The 25,699-nt window shown below is 40.8% G+C and overlaps 1 protein-coding gene across 3 annotated transcripts in view; it reads right to left on the bottom strand.

Moving 5' to 3' along the window:
- LOC127444913 (neuroligin-4, X-linked-like) overlaps positions 1–25,699 on the bottom strand; it is a 622,028-nt gene that overhangs the window by 253,387 nt on the left and 342,942 nt on the right. For 2 of the 3 annotated variants that reach the window (XM_051704570.1, XM_051704572.1), the window contains exon 1: positions 6,158–6,485. The exons of the other annotated variant lie outside the window; for it this stretch is intronic. The gene's annotated coding sequence lies outside the window, so the exon portion shown is untranslated. Of the gene's footprint in view, positions 1–6,157; positions 6,486–25,699 lie in introns of those variants that run through there. 3 annotated transcript variants of the gene reach the window in all.

Genomic DNA, 25,699 nt, shown 5'->3' with positions numbered 1-25,699 from the left:
ATAAATCCACATAGAAAAGGTCTGTTTTCATTCCAGCTCAAAAATTTAATATGTCGGCCACCATATCGGTAATCTGTGAATTTTCCCTCTCTAAAATCGGTATCAGTCTCAAAAATCCCATATTGGTCAGGCTCTAATGTCAAGAAATATTTAAAATATTAAATAGTGTTGCCATGGCAACACATTCATTGTTATTATTCCTTTCTTCCTCTATTTAGGTGTAAACTTAAACGGTTGTAACTCATGAATGCTAGGGAGTACAGACCTAAGCCTGGTCTCTTTTTAAAGAAGACACTTGGCAGTTTATTGTGCAAGTGCTGTTAGCAGTTGGAGCCAGCAACTATTTTCATTTTCAACAAACATATTATATTTGTTCTGCCATAAATTATTCAAGAGTTGGTTTATGTCACTAGATGATGCAATAAAGTAATAAAATGCTCAGGTGTGCTTATGCATGAACATAAGATGAGCGCCGGTGAGTAAAAGACTTTAGCTCGTTAGGTGCTCTGAGCACCCAGGCAAATCATGTGCTCGCACCTGTACATCGAGTGTTCCTCATCAAAACTGTGTGGAACTTATACCAAATACATTAGTTTATCCAAAGCATTGCATGTTTGCATAGATCCATCGCAAAAAGCAGTGAGAACATTTTATTTTGGGTCCAATCGGTCATGCACACACAGCAGCAGTGGAAGATGTTATGCCTCCAGGCAGCTTGGATGTCAGAGCCCCTCCTCTGGATCGCTCCAAATGATCACGTTGGTTGATGCTGCTTTCTAAACTGAGAAAGGCCAGCCCGTGTAACCATGGAAACACTTTTGCCTACATGACCTACCAGTCAAACCATTACTAGAGATCTATTGGCCAGATTGATCCAGGCAAATAGACAATGAGCGTTTGGTAATACCACAGTGTGTCTGATCTGTGTTGAATGAGAGCTCTGGCTGTGAATCACAGATCAAGGTTTGGGTGTGCTCAAAATACTCAGAAGAGTCAACAGAATAGGGAAGACATCGATTTTATAGCATAAAAATGAATTAGTAATATTTTATTTAAATTATTTTTATGTTATCATGTAATCAAAAATGTTGGGTTTTTTTCCCCATTTTACCTTCTATTTTCGATGATTTGAAAAAATTGTTGAGTCCATTTTCATCAGTGGACCCTCGCAATGAAATGCATGCTGTTTTTTTTTTTAATCTTTAAATTGGATCATAAGCAGAGAACATGAAACATAAGTACTGTCGCTCACATGTCACATGTTTTAAAAATGCACTCTTTTAACATTTTAAAATATGTTTTTCACTGGAATGTTCTAATTGCAAAATAGACTGTAGAAGATGAAAGTTGGGTTTTTAAGCTTTAATTTGATACCAAGTTTGTGAGCACTGATGAAGTGTTTGATATAAAACAAAGCATTTGGTTTATAGCCACACTTAAACGTCCCACCTGTTGGCCAGTGACAGTTAACAGGTTTAAAAATGGGCGTGCAAGACAGCCTCTGTAGCACCCCCATTTTCACCTACAGTCACCAAAATTGGTACATATATAGTTCTCATCAAGCCGGACAACTAATAATTATAGTTATTAGCTCCACCCAACAGGAAGTCGGCAATGTTGGATTTTTGAATATTACAGTCTCTGAACTTTAAAATACTCCTCCTAGGGGATTCATGAGACTGTCACCACATTATGCCAAAACACTGAAGATCAGGACCGGATGTAGACATGGGCAGGGGTGGACTGAGCCGACTAAATGCGAGTCTTGCCCACCCCATCAAACATTTGGCAAACACGGTATTAAATCAAATATTTTATTTTTTTACGAATTGTTCATTGGTTAAAAGCAATTTGGAGATGGGCTGTGTTTTGCAAACACTGATGATTGGCTCTAGACCGTCCCAACCAATCACAAAATAGCACTGGAAATTTGTAGTATTTTTTGTCATTGGCTGAAAGCAATTACACATACAACAGGCGGCTGCTGCAAAACTAGAGAGTCAGAGACAACATGCGAGAGAGAACGGTAACGAGATATTTTTGGACAATGCATAATTTTTTTGTGCACATAAAAAGCCTGGTGGTGTCTCAGTGATGTGGTAAAGCAACATCCTGGCCAATAGCTAATGGTACAGTTAGCGATCATGTCTAGATACAGTATTTTGCGGGACGCATGCTTTTGTTTCCCCTATTAAAAGTTGTTTGTCGCAGACGAGAGAGACACTATCTGTCTTCGCCTCGCCTTGCCTCTTTCATTTCTTTTATATACATCTTTTTACAGTGCTATGATTGTTTGTTGTTTATTTTTAGTCATTGCGCTTTAAACTACTCTGTTTTTGCCATAAAAATAACCGTTGGTGCTTACATGGCATTACTTTCTATCCATCCATTCATCTAAATTCCTGTCCCTAAAAATGACTTAACACATGTTTAGTTTCACTGGTAAAAATACCAATACCCTTTTTTACCCTACAAAGGCCAAACACAGTAACTAACACTGAAACTGAGAAAATGGCTTGAATTATTTTTATGTGGATTGTGTAGTTACTGCATTTTCACGCTGTTTTCTCTGAAAATCAGCATATGAGCCAAACTCGTCTGTCACAGGCCAGATCATAGTCAGAGAAATTATTTCAATCATAACTCAGTTTTACATTTTACTTTTGTAGGGCAGTATAATTGCTAATTACATTTCTATTTAACTAATTAATCAGAATAGTCAAAGAGAAAGAATTGTCATCATTTAATAATATATCATTACTCCTTTAAGCATCATTACTTCTTTAAGCAGTTTCCATCTGTGCTCAAATCCTTGTATTTATTCATCTCCACTTCATGCTCGCATTCGTGGGGACTCTGATTTGTCTCTGGAATTTGCTTTAAGGCTATCTAATTTCTCTGAAAGTGTATTTTTATCATTTATTTCTTAGAAATGGAAGTAGTATACCAAGAATAAGATTGTCAGAGCCCACTTCAATCTTATGATTATATACAATGTTTATCAGTTTATTTCAATAATTTTGTAATATTGGGAATAAGTGTAAAATATCATTTTAATGGGCCTTATGGTTTTAACAATTACACCATGTTAAGGCAATTAAAGACATTAAATTAGAAGTCTGGACCCATGGTGCTTGGGCCCGTCATTGCTGCTTGCAGCTATATTTATTCTTGTATCACACCAGTGGAGACAATAAGAATGTCTATGGGACTGCTGCATTATGCTTTTTTTGCTAACTTTGCAGGCTCACCTTGGTAGAAGGGCTCTGGTTGTTACAAAGCAGGGTCCAGGGTTGCTAGGTTACGAGGGCTGCTCCACCATTGCTGACAGTTGTTGTGAGACATGCAGTTGGATTGCGCTTAATAAAGTTTCAACAGTTAAGTTTACCACCTCATCTGCTTTGTGTATCATGACAGTAAATATTCCACTTGATTGTTTTCTGTTCTATTTATTTCATTTCTGTTTTTACGGAATGAGAAACTCTCCAAACGATACTAAACCATTTGACTTATTCTTTGAAGGAATCAACTCATAAGACTAATTAATTCGTAAATCAGGCATCACTAGTTCTGATTCTAAACAGTCAACAGAAATACAGGACACATGACATGACTGCTAAAATATTGTCAGGGAAAATGTTTCTTCATACAATCTTCATACAGAGGATAATCTGCTGGGAGTTACAGACATTTGCTGGGGGTGCTATGGACTTTCTTGGGGAGGCTGAAGCACACGCTAGCCTCTCCCTAGAGCCGCCTCTGCTTTTAGATGTGCTGTGTGTTGATGTGTGCACATTTGTGTTTATTATTATTATTATTATTATTATTATTATTATTATTATTTTACATAGTATATGTAATACTGGTCTGGGCACTTTCCCAGAAAAAAACAAACTAGCTTTTGGGCCCATCTCAAATATATTTAGCAAAAAGAAAAGTGGGTGGAATGTTTATCTTAAATACACCACATACTTTCCTTAAATGTGTGACACGGAGAGATGAGACCAAGGAGGATAAATGAAGAGAAAATAGCATGCACTGCACGTGTGATCGCTGAAGATAATGCACAGAAAATCTCAATGAGGGTGCTGAGTCTTCTTCTGCATATTAATTCTAATAAATGATCTGCTTCAAGTAGGTTTTACCAATTGCACTGTTCAAAAAGTGACTCACATCGCAGAGACAGTATTGATTAATTCAAAGCAACAGACAAAAGAACAACAGATAAAGCATTTAAACTGCCATGACCTTCGGGTGAACTTTGTATAAATGTGGTGTGATTTCGCTGCAAATGCACCTGCTATGACTTATTCAACATGCCGTCTGGGCAGGTAAGTCAGCTGGAATTCGTTTTCTCTGTCCTAAAATTCTCTCCCTCTATTTCTCTGTAAGTTGATTGAGTGTGGACAGGAACCCCAGAGAGTAAAGAGAGAGTGTGAATATGTATTCAAAGGTGACAGAGCTGTTGATGTATTCACACCAACAGCCAACCGCTGATCCAAGTGAGAGAACAGGAAAAATAGATGAATTCCAAGCTTAACCTGCACCTCTAAACTGCAGCGATACCAGAATTTATATTGTTCTTAAAAGCACCATTTATAACTACAATATTTCCCTAATATTTGTAAGCAAAAACCCAGCTCTGTCACACTTAAAATATGCATGTGGCATATTTAAGTAAAAAGCGATTACTAAAACCCAAAAAAAGCAACACGTTTGCATTTTCACCTGCAAAAATATAAAAGTTATGTTCCTTTTCTCTATCCAAAAAACATGCATTCTCAGTCACGATCAGTCAAGGCCTAAACCTATTTTAAAGCTACACTACCAAACCTGCATCAGAGTCTGCCATTTTACTGCTTGATTTCTTTTTTCCTAAAGCTGAGCCACTGAATTTATTTGAGCATCTGGTATAAAGAGACTGGACACAAAGACAAAACTCTCAAATCAGTCCAGCGTTCTCAAGTTGGACTTTTTTCAAATTATGTGATTCGGGAACCACATATAACCTGCTTAAACAGCCATTACTGTTCGTGCATTTGCCGCGTATTTTTAGCGAAGTAAAGGTTAAAATGCTGCACAATGTGTATTTTCGAAAGGCGGCCCAACATCTCCACCTCACACCATCCAAAAAACACGCACACGCACACAGTGCCACCAAGTGGCTCACTACTGTACTAGCGGGACAGCTTGTGTTGAAACAGTGGTACCTGTGATGAAAGTCCGGACTCACCGCATCTTTTGAGGAGATCTAGTGCGCCTGTATCCAAAACCAAAGCTAGGTGAGTGTAAATTTACAAACCACGACATATTACCAAAGCAAATCTTAAATCTGAGGGCACCTTAGTTTCCCGCCACAAACTGAAATGGTACTTTACCTTGAATTAATTCTTTGTTTGCCCTGTATTTTAAGTACTATTACTTAACATTTGTCAAACCTTAGGCCAAGGCCGAGCAGTTTTATTTATTTTTTTTTCCTCTCAAAAATGAAATCTCGAAATATTACCTCCACCACATCTGTAACAGTCGAGTGTCTTAATTTTACGCAAATGAATTTGCACCATGATTGTAGGTACAATGAGAAAACAATCATATAATCTCTCACTGTCCGACAAATGTCGTTAGTGTGACGAAGCTTTGGTTAGCCACAGATAAATAACGATCTACTAAAACACAAGATCCTCTTGCCCCCCCCCCAAAAAATAAATAAATACAAAAAAATAAAAACCTTCCCCACATCTCTTGGAGTCTCCAACTGCATACATGAATTTAATGACTCATAAATTGCTGGCTCTTTCAAGCAGTGTAGTTGCGCTTCATTTCTAAATGTAGATAGGGCCACTAATAGAGGGTAGAATACAAGTTTTTTATCGAAAATAATTATTTGGATGGGGAGAAGTGTACATGTAATTTTGTTTCATATTTATATTATGTTCGGACTGCCTTTTATCGTGCAGATCGCCGCGTAGTCCGAATGAAATGCACAAAGTAACAATTTATCGTCCGGATGAAGCACTGCTTTCAGAGGGACAGTGACAAAATCCTGGGAACCTCCTGAAAATAAACGTGTACGCGGCATCAGGCAAACAGTTCAACTCTGCTTAAGCACAAAAAGAGATAGCCTACTTTGACTTCCACGGCAGCTCGTATGTCTTACCTTTGCGTTATCTGCATTGTTCGGTTTCTGTCCTGCCGGCCCGACTTCCTGAGGTACGGTCAAAATGTATGTGCCACACAAGGGAAAAATAAAACTCCGTTCTGCCCCTGTTAAAATCCAAAGTGATGCTGCCGCCCGAGTGAGGTGGCACACCGGGGAGTGTTCAGCAGAGACACAGTAACATGTCTGATGTAAATGACCCACGTAGATTAATGCAATTCGTTGAAATCACTACGGAGAAACAGTTATTTGTAGATTTTCTGATTGTCTCCATAGCAAGAGAAAGAAGCAACACGGACTGAAAATAAAAGAGATTAAAGGGAGAAAGACTGTGGCTGTGCCAGGCGTCTCTCTCTCTCTCTCTCTCTCTCTCTCTCTCTCTCTCTCTCTCTCTCTCTCTCTCTCTCTCTCTCTCTCTCTCCACTTGCCATTGGACTGCACTGAATGAAATGTACAAAGCCTACAGCCAATAGATTTCCGCATTCACCATATCACCCTTTAACCAGATGCAGTTACCTTTATAATTGCAGAGTGTCTATGGTTAAGATGTTTTCTGGTGACATGTTGAGGACATGAAAAACAGTATGTCTTTTATCCACAGAAATGCCATAAATCACTTAATTCCACATGTTGCAGATCTCCTCCAATCTCAAAACATACACAGACTGTCCAGAATTAATGAGATCAGTGAGACTACACATTATGAGTTCAGCATTAGACTTTTGAGATGACAAGGAACAGTGTCTTGCCAAGCCTTTCCCCTCTATTATAAAAACATGTATTAACCAATTTGTTTTAATCTTTACTATTATTATTACTGACTGCAGCTGTAATTGGATGTTTTGATTAAAAAGGAGAGCCGTTGTGTAATTGGTGCTGCTTGGAAGGCACAATTACCAAACAGTGTCTGACGCACTATGCTGCTGTGGCTATAGTGGAAATTACTGTGCATGCCTAAGTGCTTTGGATCGCAGAGATACAATCACGCGTGAGACTTAGATCAAAGGCCAGGGGCACTCATTTCTCCAGGTGTTCAATCTCCCGGCACAGATGAAGCTCGTTGCCTCAGGGCAGCAAATGGATTCATATGGCAGCGGTGGGCCCATACGAGTGTGATGTGAGTAGATCCCTGTAGATGTAGATGCGAGTAGATCCCTAACACTGTTTACTCCCTATTCTTCATATCTGTTACAAAACAGTACTTTTATAAAGGATGCATTATAGTTTTATCTCCCCAGCGAAAGCCTGAGGAAATAAATATTTTCAACCTCTGGCTGAGACTGAAAAAGTCCTTTCAAAGAGATCTGCCAATATAATAATCAGTTCACAGAAATAAATTTAACACGGTACAGATTATGGTTGGTCTTTTGGTTGGATATATCTGGTGTTAAAAGTTATTTTAATAATGATAAAGCACACTCCATAGTTCCCAAATCAGAGGTGGGACTGCAGTCCATCCTTCCACCTCTCTGACTATTACATTTGAGTCAAACAACAACAGCATTTTCCATTTTGCCTCCCGATAAACTTTACCTCATCTCTCAGATTCTCTCACTTCCTGTGCTGCAACTGAGTCTCATTTCTCCTCACTGTCTACCTCCTCCCAGTCTAATAGCAGGGATCTGTCTAGTGCCTGCTGACCCCAAACGTAGTCGCACATTTAATCTGGCTGCATCCCGCAGCCACGTAACAATTGCTCCATCTCTAGTGAAAAGCCCATGATGTATCAGACATGACACCTGCATCAATAGCTGCTGAGAGCTGGCCAAGTGCTATAAGCGGTATGATAAAATATTTCAGCTTTAATACCTGAAATGTGCCTGTCAGACGGAATGAGAGAGAGACTGAGCAGAATGCTCTTTAAAATTTAATGTTCAGGATTTGACATATAGCTGTATATTTATTGATTTGATATTACACATTACATTTGATAACAGTAGAGTCCATTTAAAATGTGCATGATTTGAGTGCATCCAGTTGTGACGAAATGTTCAACTTTGGTGTAGATACACCTGAGAAATAACTACATCTGACAAATCTTTTCAGTGCCATTTTCACTTATTCCATGTTGACAAGTCTTTTATTTTTTGGTCTATATAAATGGGGCCTAAATATAACATTTTTACAAAATAATCAAGCGTTTGTTTTATGAACAGGCTGGAATTGTATATCATATTTGTGGCAGTGGGGGTGTGGTAAAGCGTCTGTCCGGAGAGAGAGAAAGTGGTAAGGGCGCTTGCACCTGAGCTAGATTATGTTTAACACCTGTCTCTAATTCCAGTGAGCATGGGGAGAGTGGCATATATGCAGCCTCGCCACCAGCAGAGAGGAGAGAGAGTCTGGCACAAGGAAGGCCACGGTGCTCCTGAAGCTGTTGCGTTTAATCTGTTGTGTTTGTGAAGCTGATGTGTTTAAGTAACTACGTGCCTGTGAAGCTGTTGAGTTTGTGAAGTTGTAAAGCACTCAAGTGGCCGATTAAAAGTCTTACCTGAACCTGGAAAACCCGCTTCCCTGTGTTGTCCTTCCCTTCAGCTGTGAAGCTTTATTACAATATTGTATTAGTATTTTTTCTTTCTTGCTTAGTTTTCTTTTTCAAGATTATTGAGAGAGATGAAATGAAGCATGTGCCAGATAATCTGTGTGAATAAATTCTGAGAAAAATTACTTCCATATCTGTAATGCATCTTCTTTATATGATAATTATGGATTCTTAGTCTCAATGAATATTAATGTGCTGGTTAAATATTAATACATGCATGAATAAATTATAATTGATTAATTCCATTTGACCTAATACATTTCTACAAGATTTGTTTATACTGAGAATTAATATCTTCTTTATGAATTTAACTAGGATCGGTGATGATCTGGGGTTGCTTCAGCAAGGCTGGAATCGGGCAGATACATCTTTGTGAAGGACGCATGAATCAAGCCACTTACAAGATTATCCTGGAAGAAAATGTGCTTCCTTCTGCTCTGACAATGTTCCCCAACTCTGTTTTTTCCAGCAGGACAATGATCCATGCCACACAGCCAGGTCAATCAAGGTGTGGATGGAGGACCACCGGATCAAGACCCTGTCATGGCCAGCCCAATCTCCAGACCTGAACCCCATTGAAAACCTCTGGAATGTAATCAAGCCACAAGCCATCAAACCATCAAACAAAGCTGAGATGTTTGAATTTTTGTGCCAGGAGTGGCATAAAGTCACACAACAGCAATGTGAAAGACTGGTAGAGAGCATGCCAAGACGCATGAAAGCTGTGATTGAAAATCAGGGTTATTCCACCAAATATTGATTTCTGAACTCTACCTAAGTTAAAACATTAGTATTGTGTTGTTTAAAAATGAATATTAACTTGTTTCTTTGCATTATTCGAGGTCTGAAAACACTGCATCGTTTTTGCTATTTTGACCAGTTGTCATTTTCTGCAAATAAATGCTCTAAATGACAATAATTTTATTTGGAATTTGGGAGAAATGTTGTCAGTACTTTATAGAATAAAACAAAAAATTTTCATTTTACTCAAACAAATTAAGTACCTATAAATAGTAAATCCAGAGAAACTGATAATTTTGCAGTGGTCTTTTATTTTTTTTTTCCAGAGCTGTATACATACAGTATATATACAGTATATGTATGTATTCGGTAGAGCCCTTCGAATACAGCACATTGTCATATGGATTACTTAATTTGTACTGTTTTCTTTCTTTTTTTTTTTTTTTGGACATTTTTTGGAATCAATTATTGTGGTTATACTGTATTTATCTGCCTGATATTTATTTTTATTTATTTTTTAATTGTTAAGAAATGGTTAGGGTTAGGTTATAATAATATGTTGTTGCTAAAATTAAAGTCACTATACATTTGTCTGCCTATTATGTTTTTTTTTTGTTATTTTTTTTTTTTTTTTAAATGTGGTTAGGTTTAGGGGTTGAGTGAGGTTAAAGGATCTAAAATATCTATAAAGGATTAAACATGTAACTATAAAATATATATTTATAATATGAATACATTTATAATATAAAGGATTTGAAAATATTTTACATTTCTAAGCTGTTAATACGTAAAAACAAATATTTTAGATGATGTCTGTATGTCCATCCAAATTTGCATGTAAATGTTATGTACAAAAGCATATGAATAACAATGAGATCAAGCTGAATATTCAATACTTTAGAGGAAACCAAATATTTATGTTTGCAAGGCATAAAAACACATGTACAAGATCAACTGGCCCAAAACTCTTTCACACTGGCCCTGGACTAGTGGGCCATTATTATTTTTGAGTCCTGCCATAAGGTTAAAACCGCCCCTTGCATGACCTCACAGTCACTAACAGGGACATGAGGAGTTAAAAAGGGCAAAGCAAGGTGCAAAATTACACACACAGCATATGACCCATTCCTCACCCGATAGCCTTGTGAAGACATTGACCACAGGGTCCGTTTTATCCCAGGTCAGACAGAAGCACTCCACATACTGCAGCACATCCATGCACTCATCCACACACAAACTTTAATATGAATCCTCTATGACATCTGACAGTCTCGCAAGGGCTGATGGACAGATTGAGTGATCCAATACTGAAGGATTTCCATATTCAGGGAGCAGCTAAAATAAGCACTGCAGTGTTGCTGTCCTGGAACGCAAAGGGGGAAAAAGATCTATGTCAAAACGGAACATGTTGATGGATAAGGATGATGTGGTTTGACCTGAACCATTAATAATTTATAGACCAGTAATATTGTTCGCATTGAAGAGTGCCTCTTTTTTTTCTAATGGTGTATTAATAATTGCTGCCCTGCATTACACTTTCCTCATCTGTCTGTCTGTCAGTGTTTATATATTTATATATATATATATATATATATATATATATATATATATATATATATATATATATATATATATATATAAATGGTCACTGAATGTGATAGACACTCTGTATACTCAGTATAAGTTTAATTTAATTAATGCTTGTCTCAGTATCATAGTTAGCATGTTTGACAATTTTGACTTACATTTTTTATTCATTGACTCATGCAAATATGTTGACACAATTCAATCAGGCATATCAGATGAAAATTAATAAAACATCCTTGTGTAACACTTCTACAACAAAGCAAAAATATTTACTGTTTCCTTTTCGCCTGGCTGCATAATTTTGTGCCTTCAGGCAAATATGCAGCAATATTAAATTTTGTTGGCAAATGTGACAAAATGTTTTTTTGTTTTAAACTCATCTCACTTTGTTATAACCAAAGAATTAATTACATTGCACATGATGCAACTTGTATTTAGGGAAATAGTTATTTTTAATTTATTCACCAGTAGCATTTAAGCTGTAAATTTAACCAGATATTTCAGGATAGAATTAATTATGGAAATTTATGGAATGTAAAGTGTATCAAAAACAGAATAAAGGAGTGCATAGTATGTCAGTTGTAAAACTAAGATGTTTGTATTTGCTTGATTTTTTATTTTATTTTTTCAGGTCAGGAATGAATGTTCCACTTTCTTAGAAAATGGTTATTCAGAAAAATGTTCTCAGAGGCAAAACTGATTAATTTATACACCTGAGTCACATACACACTGGTATAGAGACGTATGTATGCATGCATGCACAAATGCACACCTTTGCAAAAATAGATCTTCACCCAGTGCTTCATGGCAAAATTATGCAGTAGCTGTTCAACACAGCTGATGTCATAAAGCCTCAGGTCACCAGTGATGCAAAGCAACAAAAAAGTTGATTTTTTCCTTATACTGTATATAGAAATGTGGCACTTTTAATTAATATGTTAAAAAAAAGTAATTATAGACTGTTGTTTTAAACTAATTAATTGTAACAAATAATGTTCAAAACATCATATCAGGATTTTTATTAAATTGAGGTAAATTATGTCATTTTCTCTAGCATTTAAATATGATTTACTGAATCCCTTTCCTAGCTTTAGTCAATTGAAACCACAGCATTTAAATTTATAACTGGTCAAATTTATCAAACTCTGCTTAAATATTAGGTCAAGTTATGTATTAGTTTAAGAATATAAGACAAACAGTTTGCAGTTTTAAATTGTCTTAGCAGGATTGATATAGTTTGAAATAAAATTAAATCATATTTTTTTCCTAGCTCTCCCCATGTGCCATTGTTTATCATGACCTCATCTCACATCTCACAGAATACAACACAGCAAAACACTTCTGTCCAAAAAGAACTTTAGTTACCTTCAGAAACACAATTTCTTTCAGCAATCATTTCATATGATATTAATTATAAGGTAAATAGGATTAAAAATATCCAAACTTCCCATGTTTGGGAAGGCTGAAGTGCTATATTGCCCCTCTCTGCAAGGACTGCAACAAAATGCTAAATCAAAGGCCTATAGCAAACGTGATCATGAGGCATGCCATCTGCCAAGGTAATGTGCTATCCTTGCTGCTGATCTGCATAGACCTTAACCCTCTCAGCCAGATTAAGATATGGAAACAGGTTCAAGACTAGAGCTACAATAAGCAACCTCCTGCACATGGATGACATCAAACTGTATGTCAGGAGAGATAGGGACAGAGACTAGAGATGTTTGCTAGGATAAAAGTGAATAACAAGATAATATGATCAGAGCAGTTACTTAACAGACCTATAGGAAAATTACATTTGTAGCAATGCCTTTGAATCTCTGGGATAACGTAGGTATCTCACGGCCAGATGGGATGAATGAAGAAGAAACATGAAGGAAATCAACATTCAGGTATTTCTGTGTACATTGGTCTTGAAATGGCAATTGAATGGGAAGAGCTAAATTAAAGCCATCAACACATATACCCTGCCAGTCGTCATACCCAGCCACCAGGGGCATCATTTTATTTGAGGAGGCATGCGCACAGTCTGTGTACTAACCGTCTGATGCCTATAGCACACAAAATTGGGAACACTTTCTCAGTCCAGTCAGACTAAACCTGATTGTCGGACTTCTACGGGATTTTCGAGAGCCTAGTTTGCGCTGGTCCACGTGGAAGCATGAGTCGAGTTCACAAGGTTTTGTGTTGACACAATGAGCACTTTTGAGGACTAAATAATCACAGAATTTGCCCAAGTTTGCCTGGTTAGTGACATCAACTCTTTTAAAGATATTCAGTGTTTGGTTTGAGGCACGTAGCAGAAAGTAAAGCAGATATCCATGAGCAGAGCTGCATATTCTGCTTTGTTTACTTAGTTATGTCTGTGAAATACTCTGTGATATGGTTTTTCTGTGCTGTACTTACACTCTACACATTTTCCGCTATTGTCCTGTGTGTTTTCTGTGCAATTGCTCGTGGAGACTCGCGTGCCATTATATAAATAATTTATTTTATTTTTTATTATGGTATGATACAGTGCATCCGGAAAGTATTCACAGCGCTTCACTTTTTCCACATTTTGTTATGTTACAGCCTTATTCCAAAATGGATTAAATTCATTATTTTCCTCAAAATTCTACAAACAATACCCCATAATGACAACGTGAAAGAAATTTGTTTGAAATCTTTGCAAATTTATTAAAAATTAAAAACGAAAACAAATCACATGTACATAAGTATCCACAGCCTTTGCCATGACACTCAAAATTGAGCTCAGGTGCATCCTGTTTCCACTGATCATCCTTGCGATGTTTCTACAACTTGATTGGAGTCCACCTGTGGTAAATTCAGTTGAATTGGAAAGGCACACACCTGTCTATATAAGGTCCCACAGTTAACAGTGCATGTCAGAGCACAAACCAAGCCATGAAGTCCAAGGAATTGTCTGTAGACCTCTGAGACAGGATTGTATCGAGGCACAGATCTGGGGAAGGGTACAGAAAAATTTCTGCAGCATTGAAGGTCCCAATGAGCACAGTGGCCTTCATCATCCGTAAATGGAACAAGTTTGGAACCACCAGGACTCTTCCTAGAGCTGGCCGCCTGGCCAAACTGAGCGATCGGGGGAGAAGGGCCTTAGTTAGGGAGGTGACCAAGAACCCAATGGTCACTCTGACACAGCTCCAGCATTTCTCTGTGGAGAGAGGAGAAACTTCCAGAAGAACAACCATCTCTGCAGCACTCCACCAATCAGGCCTGTATGGTAGAGTGGCCAGAAGGAAGCCACTCCTCAGTAAAAGGCACATGACAGCCCGCCTGGAGTTTGACAAAAGGCACCTGAAGGACTCTCAGACCATGAGAAACAAAATGATCTGGTCTGATGAAACAAAGATTGAACTCTTTGGCCTGAATGGCAAGCGTCATGTCTGGAGGAAACCAGGCACCACTCATCACCTGGCCAATACCATCCCTACAGTGAAGCATGGTGGTGGCAGCATCATGCTGTGAGGATGCTTTTCAGCGGCAGGAACTGGGAGACTAGTCAGGATTGAGGGAAAGATGAATGCAGCAATGTACTGAGACATCCTTGATGAAAACCTGCTCCAGAGTGCTCTGGACCTCAGACTGGGGTGAAGGTTCATCTTCCAACAGGACAATGACCCTAAGCACACAGCCAAGATAACAAAGGAGTGGCTACGGGACAACTCTGTGAATGTCCTTGAGTGGCCCAGCCAGAGCCCAGACTTGAACCCAATTGAACATCTCTGGAGAGATCTGAAAATGGCTGTGCACCGATGCTCCCCATCCAACCTGATGGAGCTTGAGAGGTCCTGCAAAGAAGAATGGGAGAAACTGCCCAAAAATAGGTGTGCCAAGCTTGTAGCATCATACTCAAAAAGACTTGAGGCTGTAATTGGTGCCAAAGGTGCGTCTACAAAGTATTGAGCAAAGGCTGTGAATACTTATGTACATGTGATTTTTTTTTAAAAATGTTTTTATAAATTTGCAAAGATTTCAAACAAACTTCTTTCACGTTGTCATTATGGGGTATTGTTTGTAGAATTTTGAGGAACATTAATGAATTTAATCAATTTTGGAATAAGGCTGTAACATAACAAAATGTGGAAAAAGTGAAGCGCTGTGAATACTTTCTGGATGCACTGTATGTCTCTGATAACCCTGCCTCTAAATCCCACGTAATGACAAACCCAACTGTGATTGGTAGCTTTACATGTCAGTTATATGGCTTTTCCTGCCTAAGTGGGCAGTTATTTTCCAATGTAACTGCGATAAACCCGAGACCTTTGCCATAGTCTGGCTATGCGAGACTACTGCTCATTTGGTTCTCTAGGCAAGATGTCAAAAAAATCTAAATCAAAAATCAAAGCGTAACATAGAACAACCTATGCTAAAATCCTTTTGAGGAACTATATGTAAGAAGTTTTAAAATTATATAATGATAGGGTACAATGATTCTTTATTGTTATGTTGTTCCCAAAAATCAAACTGGTTTAAAAATCTGAGGTTTGAATGGGCGTGGCACTTCTATTAGCCACTAAAGTAATCTGAACAAGAAAGGAGATGAAAGCCATCCATATCTAGAACAGAAAACTCTTCATTGCACCTCAGTATTGCACCCGAAGTCCAGTATCTAGAATTTGGAAAGAAGGTGACAGGGTTTATAAAGTGTCAAGGCTTCATCCTGGTTGAAGTGCAAAACATCCATGAAAACAGTACCAGATCAATAGAGAGAACGTTCTATAGCATCAGAAAAAAAAGCCAATCCAACTTTCCAATTCCCAAAAGCAGGATGCAACATTAACAACATACACTGATCAGAACAAGTAAATGAGATTGTATATTGGATTATATGGAGTACAGCATTAAGACACCAAATTTCAAATGGGAAGCTCCACAAAGAGTGATGAAAACAAAGGCTAATATCCTGTGGATCTTCCAGATCCAGACAATAAAAGCAAGTACTGCTCAAACAGCCCAACATTGTGACCATGGATGCTATATTTGTGATGGATTGGCAATTTCAAATGATAACAGCAAAAAAAAAGTTGTTCTGCAGGTGATAGGTACTCTTTGGGCTGTGACATACTAGCTGGAAGAATGGCTTCAGCAAAATCCAGGAAAAGCTTCTCAATCTAGAAGATATTTACTCCAGTATACACTACAAACGCCAAACCTAAATGCATTATGTCTGGAAAAACACTTTAATCCATACATACTAAAGCAAGTCAAAGCAAAGCTTAAAATGCAATTCTTATTTTAGCCATGCGCTGAACAACCTAGTCCGACCCATAATTCCACAAATACAATAATGCTCACTCTTCAGAATCCAGATGGTCTATAACCTACACTGGTTTGCCACTATGTTAGCTAGCAAAGCCAGCTAGAAGTGTTCAGTAAATTAAGTCTGCTACAGCAGAAATGAAAAGGTCTGTGATGCTTCCATCTATGTTGATCTCTCATGATACATATTTATCCTTGCAGTCATGAACATGACTGGCCAAAGCCTTTTGTTGCTCTTGGTAGAAGTTGCTCTTTCATTCTAAACCAGGACCACCACCCTCCTCCTCCTTTTTAGGGGATTCCACACAAAATGGTTATGGCAGTGGCCACAAAACTGGTCTCAGATCAGAACAAAGGGGTGGCTCCAATTAAAACCCAGAGCAGCACTATTCAACACACGTGTGAGTGTTTCACCACTGAAAATATATTTATCAATAGTCTATCAAAGGTGTATGAATTGTTAGGTATCCATTTGCAGTAGTATTTATGGTAGTTCTAGGTATTTATGAATCACAGTACAGTTAGAGAGGGAAATAAACTGCAAAGAATGCAACGAATGAAATAAACAACAAAGAATATTAAAGCATAGCTGATGTTACATTCGAGCGGAGGTCAGTCTGCGCACGTGTTCACAGAAACAGTATGTGCGTGCATGCGCCATCTGTCAATCAAACATGCTTGCTCTCAATCTCACTTGAGAGTCACTCATCACAACACGACTATGTCAAACATGTTTAAATAGCTTAAATATTGCTTGTCATGATCACAGTCACAGATTTTTTTTCTGCAGTTACGGCATTGAAACACCTTCACACAAATGCTTTTTATCTGTGTTACTTCTCCTTAACACACTAAAGAGGGTGAAGAAATCGTTATTACTCCTCACTGGAGCAGTTTTGGAGTTAATATTGTATATGTTCAGTTCAATTCAAAGTACCTTTATTGGCATGACTGTAAATAATACATGCCAAGCAGACTTATAGCAAAGTTTTATATATACAATATACATGTATACATATACAGTATATATATATATATATATATACACACACACACCTATGAGAGAGAATATATGATACACCTTTTATATGTGGACACACACAACACTGAGCCAAGATTCAAAACTGTGGACAGAGCACACTGAGGCACCGAAGTACCATAGGATCATACCAGCCTTTTGATAACATCTTTGCCCAAATTAATCTCAGAACTCATTTCAGGGGTATATAAAGAAATAATAATGAAATAACAGAATGTTTATCCAAAGGAAAGCTCAAGAGGTTAGCTGAAAACCTTATTTTAATGTAAACAGATAAAGCTTGATGAGAACATTTTTCATATATATTTATTGGTCTGTCTTATTTTGCTTATGTTTCCTTCTAATCTTAGACTGAATGCTCAGGGGAAGATGTGTAGTGACTATAACTGACTGTGAGAGTCATAATAACAGTTGCCCTCTAGATTTATTCAATGGGCACACAGCCACCGGCTCCCGGACTGGCCCGCAGCTGCGTTGGCACATCAACTGCCTAGAGTCGTTGGCAGCACTGCTCGCCCTGCGGAGGTTCCGGCCGTTGATCCAGGGCAAGCATGTGTTGGTCCTGACGGACAACACAGCGACGGTAGTGTACATCAACCGTCAAGCGGTCTACGCTCCCGTTGCATGTCACAACTCGCCTGCCGTCTCCTCCTCTTGAGTCAACAGTGCCTCAAGTCGCTATGAGCCACTCACATCCCAGGCGACCACAACACCGCAGCAGACAAGCTGTAACATCAGGTACTGGACTCAAGATGGCGCCGAGTATGGCTGCTGCGTTGCGAGCTCTGACACAACATAGTAGTGTTTTGTTTGTTTTGTTCACAATTCTTATGATTTTTTGTCTTGGATGTTGTCTGCCTTATTGTCTATGACAGACGGACACTTTTGGACATTGGTTCAGCAATTTCACACCGTAAACCGGACTTCACATTCGTCAATGCCGACCCGCTGTTTACAAACACGCCAGTGGAGCCTTTTGTCTGGGCTGCCCGGCCGCGGAAATGCAAAAGGAAAAGGGGAAACAGAGCCGGCGTTCTCATCAGAGTAAGACGCCGCGCAAATCGACCCCCGCTACCCACTATTCTACTGGCAAATGTTCAGACTCTGGATAACAAGCTCTGCGAGCTGAAAGCGCGGATCTCTTTCCAACGAGATACAAGGGACTGCTGCATTATCTGCCTTACGGAAACTTGGATGTCTGCGGAGATTCCAGACTCAGCCATTGAACCCGCGGGGTTCTCCGTGCACCAAGCGGACAGAGCGAAAGACCTCTCAGGTAGAAGTAGAGGAGGTGGTGTTTGTTTTATGATCAACAAATCCTGGTGTGATCAGAGGAACGTACATTCTATCAAGTCTTTCTGCTCTCCTGATCTGGAATTTCTTATACTTCTGTGTCGACCATTCTGGCTACCGAGGGAATTCACAGCGATCATTATCACTGCTGTGTACATCCCGCCACAAGCCGACACAGACCGGGCACTCAAGGAACTGTATGGGAGTATAAGTGAGCAGGAAACCGTGCACCCTGAGGCCGCGTTCATTGTGACCGGGGACTTTAATAAAGCCAGTTTAAAATCAGTCGCACCAAAATACCACCAGCACATTAGTTTCAACACACGAGGGGACCGGGTTTTGGACCATTGCTACTCTCCCTTCTGGGATGGCTACAAATCCCTCCCCCACCCACCATTTGGCAAATCGGACCACTCTTCCATTCTGCTTCTGCCCGCTTACAGGCAGAAATTGAAACAGGAAGCACCCACCCTCAGAACGATCCAGTGCTGGTCGGACCAATCAGATTCTACGCTACAAGACTGTTTTGATCACACGGACCGGGAGATGTTCCAGTCCGCCTCTGATGACGACATCGGTCTTTACGCTGATAGCGTAATGTGTTTCATCAGAACGTGCGTAGAGGATGTTGTTCCGACCAGAACAATACGGATCTATCCGAATCAGAAACCTTGGATTAATAGCGATGTTCGTGCGGCATTTAATGTGCGGACATCCGCTTTTAATTCCGGGAACGCGGAGGAGCATAAACAAGCCAGTTATGCCCTCCGAAAAACAATCAGAACCACAAAACGCCAGTACAGGAGCAAGATTGAAGGACATTTTAACACCACCAACTCTAGAAGCATGTGGCAGGGAATTAACATCATCACGGACTTTAAAGGGAATAAAAACTCGCCATGAACACCGCTGCCTCTCTCCCGGATGAGCTAAATACATTTTATGCTCGTTTCGAGGGAAATAACACCACCCTCACGGAGAGAGCTCTCGCGGCTGAAGCTACAGAGGTTAGTTCACTCTCCGTCTCTGTAGAGGATGTAACCCGATCCTTCCGACGGGTGAATATCCGCAAAGCCGCGGGTCCAGACGGCATTCCGAGCCGTGTCATCAGAGCATGCTCGAACCAGCTGGCTGGTGTTTTTACAGACATTTTCAACCTTTTCCTCTCTTTGTCTGTAGTCCCCACATGCTTTAAAACATCCACCATTGTGCCTGTTCCAAAACAATCAAAAATAACTTGCTTAAATGACTGGCGTCCTGTTGCTCTGACCTCCATCATCAGCAAATGCTTTGAGAGACTAATCAGAGATTACATCTGCTCTGTATTGCCTCTCTCTCTTGACCCGTTGCAGTTTGCTTACTGCAACAACCGCTCCACTGATGATGCCATTGCATCTACAATACACACTGCTCTCTCCCACCTGGAAAAAAGAACACTTATGTGAGAATGCTGTTTGTAGACTACAGCTCAGCATTCAACACCATAGTGCCCTCCAAGCTAGATGAGAAACTCCGGGCTCTGGGCTTAAACAGCTCGCTGTGCAGCTGGATCCTGGACTTCCTGTCAAGCAGATGCCAGGTGGTTAGAATAGGCAGCAACATCTCCTCCTCACTGACCCTCAACACTGGAGCCCCACAGGGCTGTGTTCTCAGCCCACTCCTGTATTCCCTGTACACACATGACTGTGTGGCAACACATAGCTCCAATGCCATCATTAAGTTTGCTGATGATATGGTGGTAGGTCTGATCACTGACAATGATGAAACCAGAGAGGAGGTGCACACTCTGACACACTGGTGTCAGGAGCACAACCTCTCCTTCAACGTCAGTAAGACAAAGGAGCTTGTGGTGGACTTCAGAAGAAAAGACAGAGAACACAGTCCCATCACCATCAATGGAGCACCAGTGGAGAGAGTCAGCAGCTTCAAGTTCCTGGGTGTCCACATCACTGAGGAACTCACATGGTCCATCCACACTGAAGTCGTTGTGAAGAAGGCTCATCAGCGCCTCTTCTTCCTGAGACGGCTGAGGAAGTTTGGAATGAACCGCCACATCCTCACACGGTTCTACACCTGCACTGTAGAGAGCATCCTGACTGGCTGCATCTCCGCCTGTACGGCAATAGCACCGCCCACAACCGCAAAGCACTGCAAAGGGTGGTGCGAACTGCCAGACACATCATCGGAGGTGAGCTTCCCTCCCTCCAGGAAATATATACAAGGCGGTGTGTGAAAAAAGTTCGGAGGATCATCAGAGACTCCAGCCACCCGAGCCATGGGCTGTTCTCACTGCTACCATCAGGTAGGCGGTATCGCAGCATCAGGACCCGCACCAGCCATCTCCATGACAGCTTCTTCCCCCAAGCAATCAGACTTCTGAACTCTTGATCTCCCATGATCAAATACATCAGCACTGCACTTTATTACCCTTACTCTTATATCTCACACCGGACTGTCATAAATTATATTACTATTATATTATATTCTCTCTTAACAACTGACTATCAACCGACAGCCTGAATGTCAATACAGTACAATACTGTACATTCTATAAATATATATATATATATATATATATACTTTTTTTATATATTTTTATTTTTTATTTTTATTGAATAATGTGTATCTATATAGTGCATATTGTATACTGTACAATGTATGTTATTATTTGTATATTATTGAGTGTAATTATGTGTATATCAGATGTTTAAATTGTGCTGTGTTAATTTGATGTTATTGTAAATTGGTATATGTCTCATCACTGTCACGACTGCTATGTTGATCGGAACTGCACCCAAGAATTTCACACACCATTGCACTTGTGTATATGACTGTGTGACAATAAAGTGATTTGATTTGATTTGATTTTGATTTACCCTCAGGAGAGAGTGGAGACTCCACCCTCAGGTGGTCCAGCTGATTTGGAGTCGATTCGGTTGAGCACAGGTAGACCTGTTTGCTTCCCGGGAATCCTCCCACTGCCCGCTTTGGTACGCACTGACCGAGGCACCCCTCAGTATATATGCGCTGGCACACAGCTGGCCCCCTGGACTACACAAATATGCCTACTTGTGTAGCCTACTTGCACAGACCCTGTGCAATGTCAGGGAGGACGAGGAGCAGATCGTCCTAGTAGCAAGCTACTGACCCACCCAGACATGGTTCTTGGATCTCATGCTCCTCGCAACAGCCCCCCCCACCCACAAATTCCCCTGAGGAAGGACCTTCTTTCTCAGGGACGGGGCACCATCTGGCACCCGTGACCAGACCTCTGGAATCTCCACGTTTGGCCCCTGAACGGGACGTGGAAGACCTAAATGGCCTACCACCCGCGGTGGTAGACACGATCACTCAGGCTAGGGCTGCCTCTACGAGGCGCCTGTATGCCTTGAAGTGGCATCTGTTCACTAAGTGGTGTTCTTCCCAACGCGAAGACCCCCAGAGATGCGCAGTCAGATTGGTGCTTTCCTTCCTGCAGGAGAGGCTGGAGGGGTGGCTCTCCCCCTCCACCTTGAAGGTGTATGTAGCCGCTATTTTGGCTCATCACTATGCAGTAGATGGTAAGTACTTGGGGAAGCACGACTTGATCATCAGGTTCCTGAGAGGCGCTAGGAGGTTGAATCCCTCCAGACTTCGCCTTGTCCCTTCGTGGGACCTCTCTGTAGTACTTCGGGGTCTACAGGGAGCTCCCTCTGAGCCCTTGTGTAAGGGGGTACAGTGGAAAGGAGGAGGCGAGAACTGGCTTGATAATTTAATAAACAATTTAACCAAAAACACACCACCATAAACACACACAGTACAGCTGCCTGTAATTCTCTCTCTCTCTAACTGTTGTCCCCGGCCGCCTTTATCCCTTGCGCGCCCCATCAGGCTGAATGGGGACCGGGCATGCATCATTCCAGCCCGGCCCCGCCCTCCTCGGCTCTACACCTTGGAATCAGCTGAGCTTAAGGCATTCTCTTTAAAGACTGCCCTCCTGACTGCGGTCACTTCCATCAAAAGGGTAGGGGACCTGCAGGTGTTCTCTGTCAGCAAATCATGCCTGGAGTTTGGTCTGGGTTACTCTCACGTGATCCTGAGACCCCGACCGGGCTATGTGCCCAAGGTTCCCACAACCCCTTTTAGGGATCAGGTGGTGAACCTGCAAGCGCTGCACCAGGAGGAGGCAGACCCAGCCTTGGCATTGCTGTGTCCGGTGCGAGCTTTACGCATTTATTTGGATCGCACGCAGAGCCTTAGAAGCTCCGAGCAGCTCTTTTTCTGCTTTGGTGGACAGCGGAAAGGAAGCGCTGTCGCCAAACAGAGGATCGCCCACTGGGTCATTGACGCCATCGCAATGGCATATCAGGCTCAGGACATGCCACCCCCTGTGGGGTTACGAGCCCACTCTACCAGGAGTGTGGCAGCCTCCTGGGCTCTGGCCAGTGGTGCCTATTTGGCAGACATCTGCAGAGCAGCGGGCTGGGCAGCACCTTTGCGAGGTTCTACAATCTCTGGGTTAAGCCGGTCTCATCCCGTGTATTGGCAGGCACGAGCAGGTAAGTTCCGGGACAGCTGGCCAGGTGTACCGCTTGCGCATAGCGGCTTTTTCCTCCCTTGAGGTGAAGACGTGTGCTCTTGACTCCCAGTAATGTTCACAGACTGTGATCCCTGGATGATTTTCCTCCTTAGCCCTCTGGCAGTTGAGTTTGCTGAAAAATTAATGAGCCCCTGTACTGAGGTAGGTGCTCCACATGCGCTGGTTCCCCGAAGGTGACCCCATGTGATATTTTCTGCAAAATAATTTCCCTGTCGGCAAACTGCGTCTTCCTTGGGCAGAGGCCCCTCTGTCCCCAGTCGCCATGCTCTGTAGAAACTCCTCCTCCTTCGGGTAGGACCTACCATGGGACCTTTCCACATGACATACTTCTGACAAGACTCGGCAAGACTCAAAATACCTCCTCCCTCTTTTTGGGTGGGGTGTGGTCTCCGCGGTGTCTTCCCCTTGGGAGGGACACCCCCCGACGCAGACACTTATGGCTCCCAGTCAGTTAACAAATTCCACTCTTTTTGGGGAGAAAAGAGAGGGAAAGAGGCCTCGGCTGGGCTAGACTGTCCCTATAGTTGGGCAGTCGACTTGTTCCTGATGGACCGTTCGACGCTCATAAGAGCATTGGGGGAGGTTATTAAACATCTTCTTACAATATTACAGTGATGCTTAAAAACATTGAACCAGTTCTTGCCAGGGAAATCACACTGTCACGGACATGAGTCCAGGTATATTGTTTTTGTGTCTTATGAAACTGTCTCCAAATATCACATAACTCATGCCACCCAAGAATAAATATTCCTCTGCACAGCATTTTTGTAAAACAGAACACAATGTATTTAAAAAAAAAAAAAAAAAAATTATATCATTGACATTGGGATATACACACAAATAAAAACAAAAATAAAATTTCCAAAAGTGGATCTTCTTTTAAAAGCCTACCTTTAACCACTTCTTCCACTTGATAGGAGTGTGGACTGAAGCTCTTAGCAAAAAGAATGGCAACCCCTCCACTAAGTGAGGTGTTGTGGCTCAAAACAGAGACCCCATCCCACTCCTCTGCCCAATCAGCAGCATTCCTCAAGTCACTATGCATTTCTTGCAACATAACTTGCAACAATTTTTATTTTATTTTTTATTTTTTGTTTAATCATCTCAAACATTTCTGTTCTTTTTCTCATTTCTCTTACTCCGTTTACGTTCAACATCGCAGTATTCACTTCACCCATATTTGGAGAAAAGAAAGAGACTAAGAAACATGGAAGCACTCCACACACACACACCACATCAATAACCAAGCTTTCTCACTACCTTCATTGGCATTGCCAGAAATTAGTTTTCTCAACATCTTTCTTAATCAATATACCTCTTTGTTTGTAAACAAACCTTCCGACATAAAAAGCCTAGTTTTATCAACAAACTGTTTTGTGTCAGGAAAATACTCATTTACACGCACCCCTCTCTTGTTTTTAGTAGTTCTTAGGAAGAGTTTAATGTCGTCCACTTCATACCTGCAATTAGAGAAGTCAAGAAACTGACGCTAGAATCAGAAGACTCACTGCCACTTTCCATTCCGTCTTCACCAAAAAAACTTCCTCGTCTGCCTTCTTAGCTCTAACAGCTGAAAAATCATCAGATTTTTTCCTTTTTGATGGAACTTTGAAATTACTCTGCTCCGTCTACATTTCAAGGCCATCACAAAACAAATTGGGCTGCAAAACAATAACTGCGCTATCACTTTTTTGCATGTCCATCTTAGTAACGGGTTTACGAGATTCACAACCAATTGGTATCATTTTGATAGGTGACACCAATTTATCATATCGGGACAAAACTCCCACTGAAGTTTCATGACTTATGAAAGGCGGAATGTTAGACAGCAGCACTTTTTGGATGGCATGGGAAGTGGAAGGACAGAAGTAAAAAGATTATCAATAACTATTCCAGTCTCAACTAACTCGTTTTTCAACAGAGCTAAGAAAAATGACAGTGGCACTGTTCATTCTGGAGACCGACATGATATTTTCATGCACCACAACTTCTCCTACAGATAGACAACAGTCTTCCACGCTCACCGCGGATGCCACTTTCACTCCATGGCGCCGCGTGAGTTTACTCAAAACCTGCACACGTGGGGCCGTCATGCTGCCCGCAAAAGAAAAACGGTAGCACGCGGCCCGACCAAACAAATAAACCAACACTTGATAACAATAACACAAGCAAGAAAGAAAAGAAAAAAGAAAAAAGAAAAGGATTCACTCACAAGCTCCAACCCACACTCGCAGTCACTCCGGAAGTGAGAGAGAGAGAGAGAGAGAGACATATAGAAGTTCTTAATCAAAAACCTATTCGCAACCTGCAATCGATTTGCGAATCAGTGCTTACAGATTGCAGCATGCTGCACAGCAGGACTGAAAACAAACTCCTTTTTCTAGACAGCAAAACATCCTTGTATCTCATTATGGCAATTGTAGGTAATTTGTTTGTTTCCAACCAATAATGGATTTGTTCAATTGTAAAAGGGAGTTATTTTCT

The sequence above is a fragment of the Myxocyprinus asiaticus genome, chromosome 8 (genome assembly GCF_019703515.2).
Source record: "Myxocyprinus asiaticus isolate MX2 ecotype Aquarium Trade chromosome 8, UBuf_Myxa_2, whole genome shotgun sequence".
NCBI classification, from domain to species: Eukaryota; Metazoa; Chordata; class Actinopteri; order Cypriniformes; family Catostomidae; genus Myxocyprinus; species Myxocyprinus asiaticus.
The sequence above is the reverse complement of the archived record's forward strand: the minus strand, read 5'-3'. Positions and strand labels throughout refer to the sequence as shown.